The following is an 8,225-nucleotide window of genomic DNA, read 5'->3' as shown; positions in this document are numbered from 1 at the left end:
GCAAACAAAGCAGAAGGGCTGGATATAATATCACATTATACCTAACATAGTATAGGGCTCCTGCACGAAAAATGACCTTATTAGTGACTGACAACATGTCTGGAATATGATCATCAAAATAATAGTGAACCAACAAAAGCCGACCTCATTGTTTTCATCTCTTCCTTGTTCCTAAAAGGAGCTGGCTGATGTTAAGATAAGATGCTCCAGAATGAAAACAAAATCCTTTTGAAAAGACTGGCATTGCAAGACTGCATTTTTTGTCCCAATTCAGATACGACTTTAAGATGGGTGTGTGAAAGTACTCCCAGTTTCCCTCACCAGTCTGATGATAATTTTTAGTATTGCAATAGTCTAATGGATGCCGCAAAAACATGTATAGTAACTGAATAAGTTTAAATCACGTTTCTCATTAGTGTCAATAAATTTCAGAAAGTTGATTAATAAAAGTTGATTTTTACTTAATATTCTTGACACTAAGGAATAAGGAAAATTGAGTCTTGTTCACTTTGTAGTGATTCAATATGTGAGTGAGACTAACTTTAGCTCATCATGCCTTGACATCAGCCTCTACAGAACACGTTAACGTTAGGACATACAAACTCATTCTCACGTGTTCATACAAAGAAAACACCAAGAATTTGCTCTCTCCAACAGACAAATCACACCACTTTTATCTTTTAGCATCAACTGGTTAATACAAAGAAAATTGTAAGGCCACAGCTCATTTTTCCACATATTCATGCAACCTGAGTCTGCTTCATTCATACAACTCATTATGAATCCAACAGTACACTAGAAACTATAGCCACTAGTACAAGGTCTTAACAAAAAGAAGAACATCACAATATAAATGGCTAACCCTATTATGTGCTCTAATTTCCACACCCATAGTGGCATGTTTCTGTGTAAGTGAACGTCTAAGGTACTAATTTGCTTATCTAAAGAAACTTTTTTGCTCAGTCATGTTTTATTAACTGTATATATAATATCAACCTTTTCTTATCAACGTTTCTATTAAAATTCTTCAGGAAAAATAAAAATAGAAACAAAGGAAACAATTGCTGTCAAACAATAAGGATAAAGAGCTATAAAATTGATTTGACCATATCCCCAGCATGAGATACTGTACCAGTGTGCTGGTTTGATTCAGTCTACTGAAAAGTTTTATCCAGCAAAGTTATATTTTTAACCATCTTAAAGATCCTGCTGCTTCACTAGCAAGACATTCCATAGGTTTTGTTGGTGAATCATGTGGATATTTTTTATATAAATAAAGCTCTACATTATTATTAATGAGATTTTACAGCAACTCATTAAACTGCATGATATTTCAAAGCAACAGGATACTTGAACAGTAAATAGGAATACAGATATCAGAGATATTATTGTTGCAGTGTATAATTATTAAAGCTGCTTGATACTTGATTCCTGTCTTGTGTTCCCCTGGTCTTGTGTGGACTTTAAGTTTTTCTGCACCATGTTTTGTAGTTTTTCTTGGCCGTTACCACAGACTGAGGATTTACGAGATGACGACTCTCCCACATTTTCCTGTTCGATTTTCACTCCGAACCCAGCTCGGTCAGCTCGCGATGGAAAAAATGGCAAAGTCAATTCGATAACTATTTACAAGCCATTCATTGTCGAGGAGGACAAGCAGAAAAGAGTACTCTTACTACATCACGCGGGACCCAAGGTTTTCGACATTTTTGATACGCAAAGAAATCAAGTCACAAATAATTCTAAGCTGTAGTTCATCACACCTCCGTGAGATGGCACTGCGAGATGGCACAATGACACTTCAACAATTGCTAGGTGCAGGAAGAGCTCAAGAAACGGCAGACAAACAAGCAGCTGGCATAGAAGAGATGCATGCAAAATCATCCAAATCATTCGTAACACATGCAATAAATAAGAAAACTTTGAACAGAGACAAGCAGAGAAATTTTAAATCAAAGACAATGTTTGAAAGCATGACATGCAACAATTGTAGAGGACAAAAGGTGAAACAAAAAGTGAATACTGTGCATACAGATGATACAGCATGCAAAACACACCTTGAAGCATGAAGTTCGGATGAAGACTATGTATATGTCATACATACAGTACCTCTTTCAAGGCATCGGAAAGCTGAAAGACTTTCAAGTGAAGTTATACATAGATGAGTCTGTAAAGACTGCAGTGCAACCACATAGACAAATTCCATTCCGTATCAGAAAGAAAGCAGAGCTAGAACTCGAAAAGCTTGAACAACAAGGTATCATTGAAAAAGTCAGTGGTCCGACACCCTGGGTATCACCTATAGTTGTAGCACCAAAACCCAAAAATCCTGACAATGTGCGCATATGTGTGGATATGTGAATGCCCAATTGCGCCATTCAAAGAGAACGTCATATCATCCCGACGGTAGATGATCTGATACATAATTTAAACGGAGCTGTACTCTTCACAAAACTGGATCTGAATGCTGGGTATCATCACCTTGAACTACATCCAGATTCCAGATACATAACATTCACGACTCATGCAGGGCTCTGGAGGTACACTCGTTTGAATTTCAGGATTAGTTCAGCTGCCGAGGTGTTCCAAAACACAATCCAGCAGGTCCTTCACGGCATCCCAAACGTCAAAAACATGAGTGACGACATCATAGTCTATGGGAATTCAGGAGACGAGCACAATGCCTGTCTGCAAGCTGTATTCAAGAGACTTAGAGAGAAAAACCTCACCCTCAACAAAGACAAGTGTGCATCAACAAGCAGTATCAAGGCAGGTGATGTTGTACTCTGCCGACAACCATCGACAGGAAAGTTGACAACTACATATGAGACAAAACCCTACAAAGTAATCAAGGTCAAAGGGTAAATGGTGATGGCAAGACATTCAGGAAGACGCACTACAAGACATTCCTCATTCTTCAAAAGACTCCCATCTCATCTCACGGTCGAGCAGAATGAAACCTCTGATGACAAAGATGACGTCAGAGGACAGAATTGTCTCAGGACAATATGCCACAAAGCACACAGCACCCTACTTGCCAACCTAAAACACTCTGTAGCGATGTACAGTTATTAATCAATTTATGGATGAAATATGAATATCATAATTCAGAAAGCTTTATGACGTTCATATATCGACCCAACGGGGAATTAAACATATACGGTGAATTAACTACAACGAATTATAATCAATCACATATATGATTAGTTCTGGTTTAATAATTATGTGGAAAACTATCAGTTCGTCCACCGAAACGGAAAATTATCCACAGATTATCACGACAGAAATGTTATTCTCGGGCCGGGAGACTAACTTTCTATCATAGCCTCCAAATATAGAGCAAGGATATTAGAATCAGAACGTTAAAGTGACTCGGTTGTTGCTAAAATGAGCAAGTGAACAAAAAGCATGGATATAATGAGTTTAATATACGAAACGGGTAATACACAGGTTATACGGCTAAATGGACACAAGTAAATACAAATACATACAAAGTAGAAGGAGAGGCAGAAACGAAAGAGATGATCAAAGCAGGTCAAATTGCAACAGTTCACCTTTAAGAGCCAGCAAGGAAACTCAGTATTTAAAATCGTAAAAACGTTATACTTGCATAGGTTAGTCAGGGTGCTTGGAGTTTCGGAGCGCTCGGTTTGATAGTTGCTTCTTCTTCCGGAGGTTGTTTCGGCGAAGTTTCAAACGAAGGTTTAACTGTTGTAATATGACCGGAAAATAAAGAAGAGAGTCCGTCTTGACGGCAGGAACTCGTTCAGAAAACTTGTGCCACCAAAAGACGCGTGTCATGGTGTTTTAAAGACAACAGACCAGAACGCCTTCTTGATAACGTCCTCCAATGATAGCGTTGCAATTTGGCGGTTTTCCACATCCCTTTGTCCTGTCCAACGAGTTAATTTATGGTATGTTGAATCAATGCATTTTCTTCATAGTATTATTAAACATTGAACGATGCATTTGACAGAGATGTAACGTACATGAGTGAATAGCTCGGATTCACAGCTTTACGGAGAGATCAAACTCGACAGGTGTCTCTCGCCATATAAAGAAGATACACTTTCTACTCTAATACTATCGTTTAACATGAAAACTAACCTACTACAGTCAATTCTACGATTCTACATTAGCAACACATACATGCAACAAGCACCATAGTGGCAGATACATTCATATTTGTAGGTATAATGTTTGTGCATACAGTCTCTATGTAGGGGAGCCGTGTGTGTGTGTGTGTCTGTGGGTGTGTGCGTGTATTTTCCTTTTATGACCGTTTTGAATTTGGACCTGGTCCCTAGAAACCCGATCCGTGGTGTTGCACCCCCTTTGAAGTCGCGGAGGAGAGGTTAGGGGACTTATCGAAACAGTCATAAAAAGAGTCTCGTGATCCATTAGTGTCTGCCGGGCCGGAATCGATGTAAGATTTACAAACCAAAGTTCCGTGAATTGAGGCTTAAACACAGTTTATGGTGGGACCTGCTCATCCTTGAGACTGTGCAGACCCTACAGTTTCCCCCTTTCGGCCAGTGAGGTCCCCGTGCGGATCTCGTTGGACGGTAGCGAGGTCGGATGGCACAGATGTCGGACAGCAGGTGGTCCCTACTGGTCCTCGGCCTTCGGGTCGTCGAAGGGAGAGTCCATTTCGATGAGATTTGGTACGTTCTCTGTGTTGGTGCCTCCTCTCCTTGGTTTCCTCTTGAAACCCCGGGGAAGGGCAGGCAGGCACTTGTCCATGGACTCTTGCATCCCCTTCATCCTCTTGAAAAGGATGAAGGCTAGGCCCAGGGTCAGTAGGTGCCCGATTGCCATGGAGAGGCAAAGGGCTGTGTCGGCGGGGAATGTCCGTGGTTGGTGAGGACAGTTTTCCGAGGATTGCAACTGGGATTAGCTTGCATTGTTCCCTCCCTGCCTTTCTCTGTCAACAGCCACATGTCTCTTAATCTGGTTACGGTGGACCCATTTGAAAATTGGTTCTTTCTGCCCCCGGCTCAACTTGATTCGGTATGCAACTGGGGAGAGTTTGTCCACAATCTCATGAGGTCCTGTCAAACGGGGAAGAAATTTCTTTGACATCCGTTGGGAGGCTGTTTTGGGTGGCTGAGCGAAAAGGTAGTACCAGACCCGGTCACCCACATCCAGTTCCTGGTGTGACGCCTTACGGTCGTAGTATGCTTTCTGGCCTTCCGCGCTTCGTTGAAGCTGTTGTTGGGCAAAAGCAAACGTGGTTCGTAGGTGTCGGTGTAGCTCGTCGAGGTACTGGTGGGTCGTGTAGGCAGTGACGAGGCTGGAATCTCCCGGTTGGTACAGCAGGTGCAGCGGCAGGGTCATCTGTCGCCCCGTCATTAGTTCGAAGGGGGACACCCGAGTTGACTCCTGCGGAGTGGCTCTAATAGCCATGAGTACCAGGGGAAGTTTCACATCCCAGTCTTTCTGGTTGGCTGACACATATTTTTTTAGCATGCTAACCACAGTTTTATTGGTCCGTTCCACTTGCCCTGACGAGATTGGATGGTGGCTGATGTGCAGTTGGCTCTGTACGCCCAGGAGTCTCCAAATTTGCTGCATGATCTCGGCGGTAAAATGAGTACCTCTGTCGGAGTTGACTCTCAGTGGCAGCCCAAATCTGCTGAAAATGTGGTTCATCAGGAGGTATGCTGTAGTCTGGGCCGTGTCGTTCGGTACTGGAAGACACTCTACCCACTTGGTGAATTGGCACACGACCGTGAGGAAATACCTGTTTCCTCTCGTTGATCTGGTCAGGGGCCCCACCCGGTCTATCTGGAGGTCTGACCATGGGAACGGGACTCCTCTGCGTTGCAGTGGAGCTCTGTGAGTTGGGTTTGCCGGTTGGAACTGGCAGCACACCAGGCATCCTCTAACATACTCTGCCACATCCTGCTGCATGCCGGGCCAGTATGCCACTTGTTTCAGTGTCTGGTAAGTGGCTTTGGTGCCATGGTGTCCAGCACATGGTGCATCGTGGGCATACATGAGCATGACCCCCCTTTGGCCGTGTGGTACCACAAGCCTTGGCGCAGTGAGATCATCAGGGGCATACCACAGAATGTCTTCTTTCACATGCAGCATGTGCTTGACGTAGTGTAGTCGTTTGAGGCTGGGGTTGTTGTCGAAGTCGGACTTCGTGATCGGGGGGCAGGAGGGGTTTGAGAGGAGGTTTTTTATCGTGTGTATGGCAGAGTCCGAGGCTTGAAGGTCGGCAATGTCATTGTTGGAAATTTGTGGAGCTAGTGACAGCGGCTGTGGTGTGGGAGCAAGGACGGGAGCAGTACGTTGGCTGCGGGTGACTGCTGCTACAGCAGGGGTGGGTGTTTGGGTGGGGGGTGACCACAGATTACCCCGTAGTGCGCCCGTCTTGGCAAGGGCATCAGTTTGGTCATTCAAGTCTTTGTCCCTGCCAGGTAGCTTCGAATGTCCTTTCACCTTCTTCCAGTAAACGATCATGTTGTGTGTCGTCGTGATATCGTCGCATGCTTGGAACAGGTGTTGGTGTTTGACCGGCTTGTTGTTTGCGGTCTTGAAGCCATTTAGTTTCCAGCCTGGGAGGTGGCATGTGAAACTGAGTCGGGCATAGTTTGAGTCTGTGCAAATGAGGAGTTCTTTGATGTTGTGGGCCAGTGCGATTTGGAGGGTGATGAGGATCGCAGCTACCTCCGCATACTGCGATGACTGGGGGCCCAAATTGAAGTGTTGTGGTGGGCAGGGTTGGTCGTTTAACCATAACACCCCTGCACCTGCCTTTAGGATGCCCTCATGGTTGTACGAACATCCATCTACGTAGGCAGTGGGCATACCTTGGCACGCATTCTCTTCGAAGTACCGGTGGCAGGTCGGTTGCTGGTTTTGGGGTATTTCCATCTCCGGTGTCGAAGCTGGAGTGTCATCGGAGCAGTTTTGGCAGGCCGCCAAGCCGTTGCCAAGAGCCGACTTGTGATTTTGGGCGTATCGTGCCTCGACGTTGCGCCCCTGGAGGGCCATCAGCCATGTGGCTATGCGTGAGTTGGTGACTACGCCATCTCGGATGCGTTGGCTGTTGAGGAAGGTGACAGGTTGGTGACAGGTCTCTATGATAACCTTTTGTGCCCCAATGTAGTTGGAAAATCTTTGGATGGCCCATACAGTGCAGAGCAAAGCCTTTTCACAGTCTGAGTATTTGCACTCCGGTGGCAGGAGTGTTTTGCTGGCATACGCTACGACTCTTTTGTCTTGATCGTATCGTTGGTAGAGACCAGCGCTCAGGCAGTTCTTGGAGAATCCGGCTTCCAAGTAGAACTCCTTCTTTGGATCGGGGTAAGCCAGACATGGGGCTGTGCACAAATGTCGTTTCAGTTCATTCATTGCACTTGTTTGGGCGTCCGTCCAGACAAACGGGCAGTCCTTTTTCAACAGAGTAGTTAGAGGTCTTGCAATGTCCGAGTAGTTCTCAATGAACTGTCGCGAGTAGTTGCACACACCTAGAAAGCTACGCAGCTCTGAGATGTTAGTGGGAGGTTTGATGGTTTGAATAGCTTGAATGCGGCTGGACTGCGGTTCAATGCCCTGTGAACCGACAAGTAGACCCACGTAGTTGACCTTGGTTCGGCACCATTGTCCTTTGTGGAGGGCAATTTTGGCGCCGGCGGTGGTCAGTTGGTTCAAAACATGGTCTATTTCTATCAGGTGGTCCGCCACAGTCGTACTTTTCATGAGCACATCGTCCACGTAGATGAGGTTCCCTCTCATCCTTGCATCTGGACATGCTTTGTTCAGGAAGATGTTGAATTCAGCTGGTGAGTTGGCATAGCCGAATGGGCACCTTGTAAAAGTGTACTGCCGGTTGCCAAAAGTGAAAGCCAGCTTGTGTTGATCCTCTGGGTGTACGGGTATGGTCCAGAATCCTGATGCCACATCAAGCGTCGAGAAGATAGTGGCCCCTTTGACTCTAGGTAGTTCCTGCTCCAGCTGTGTCATGGGCCACCGTGACAGTGGCACCTGCTGGTTCAGTTTCCTGTAATCAATGGTTGGTCGCCACTTGCCATTTGGTTTGAGAACAGGCCAGATGGGGGCTGAGTAGGTGCTGTTGCAAGGACGGATGACACCTTTCTCTTCCATGGAGCGGATAATCTCCTGCACTGGTTCGTGTGAGGCGATGGGAATTTTGTACTGCCTGACAAAGGTGGGAGGAGCGTTTGGGCGCGTTGGAATGCGCACCGTGTGGA

This window comes from Megalobrama amblycephala, linkage group LG4, assembly GCF_018812025.1.
Source record: "Megalobrama amblycephala isolate DHTTF-2021 linkage group LG4, ASM1881202v1, whole genome shotgun sequence".
Classification (NCBI taxonomy): Eukaryota; Metazoa; Chordata; class Actinopteri; order Cypriniformes; family Xenocyprididae; genus Megalobrama; species Megalobrama amblycephala.
This window is presented reverse-complemented; position numbering follows the sequence as displayed.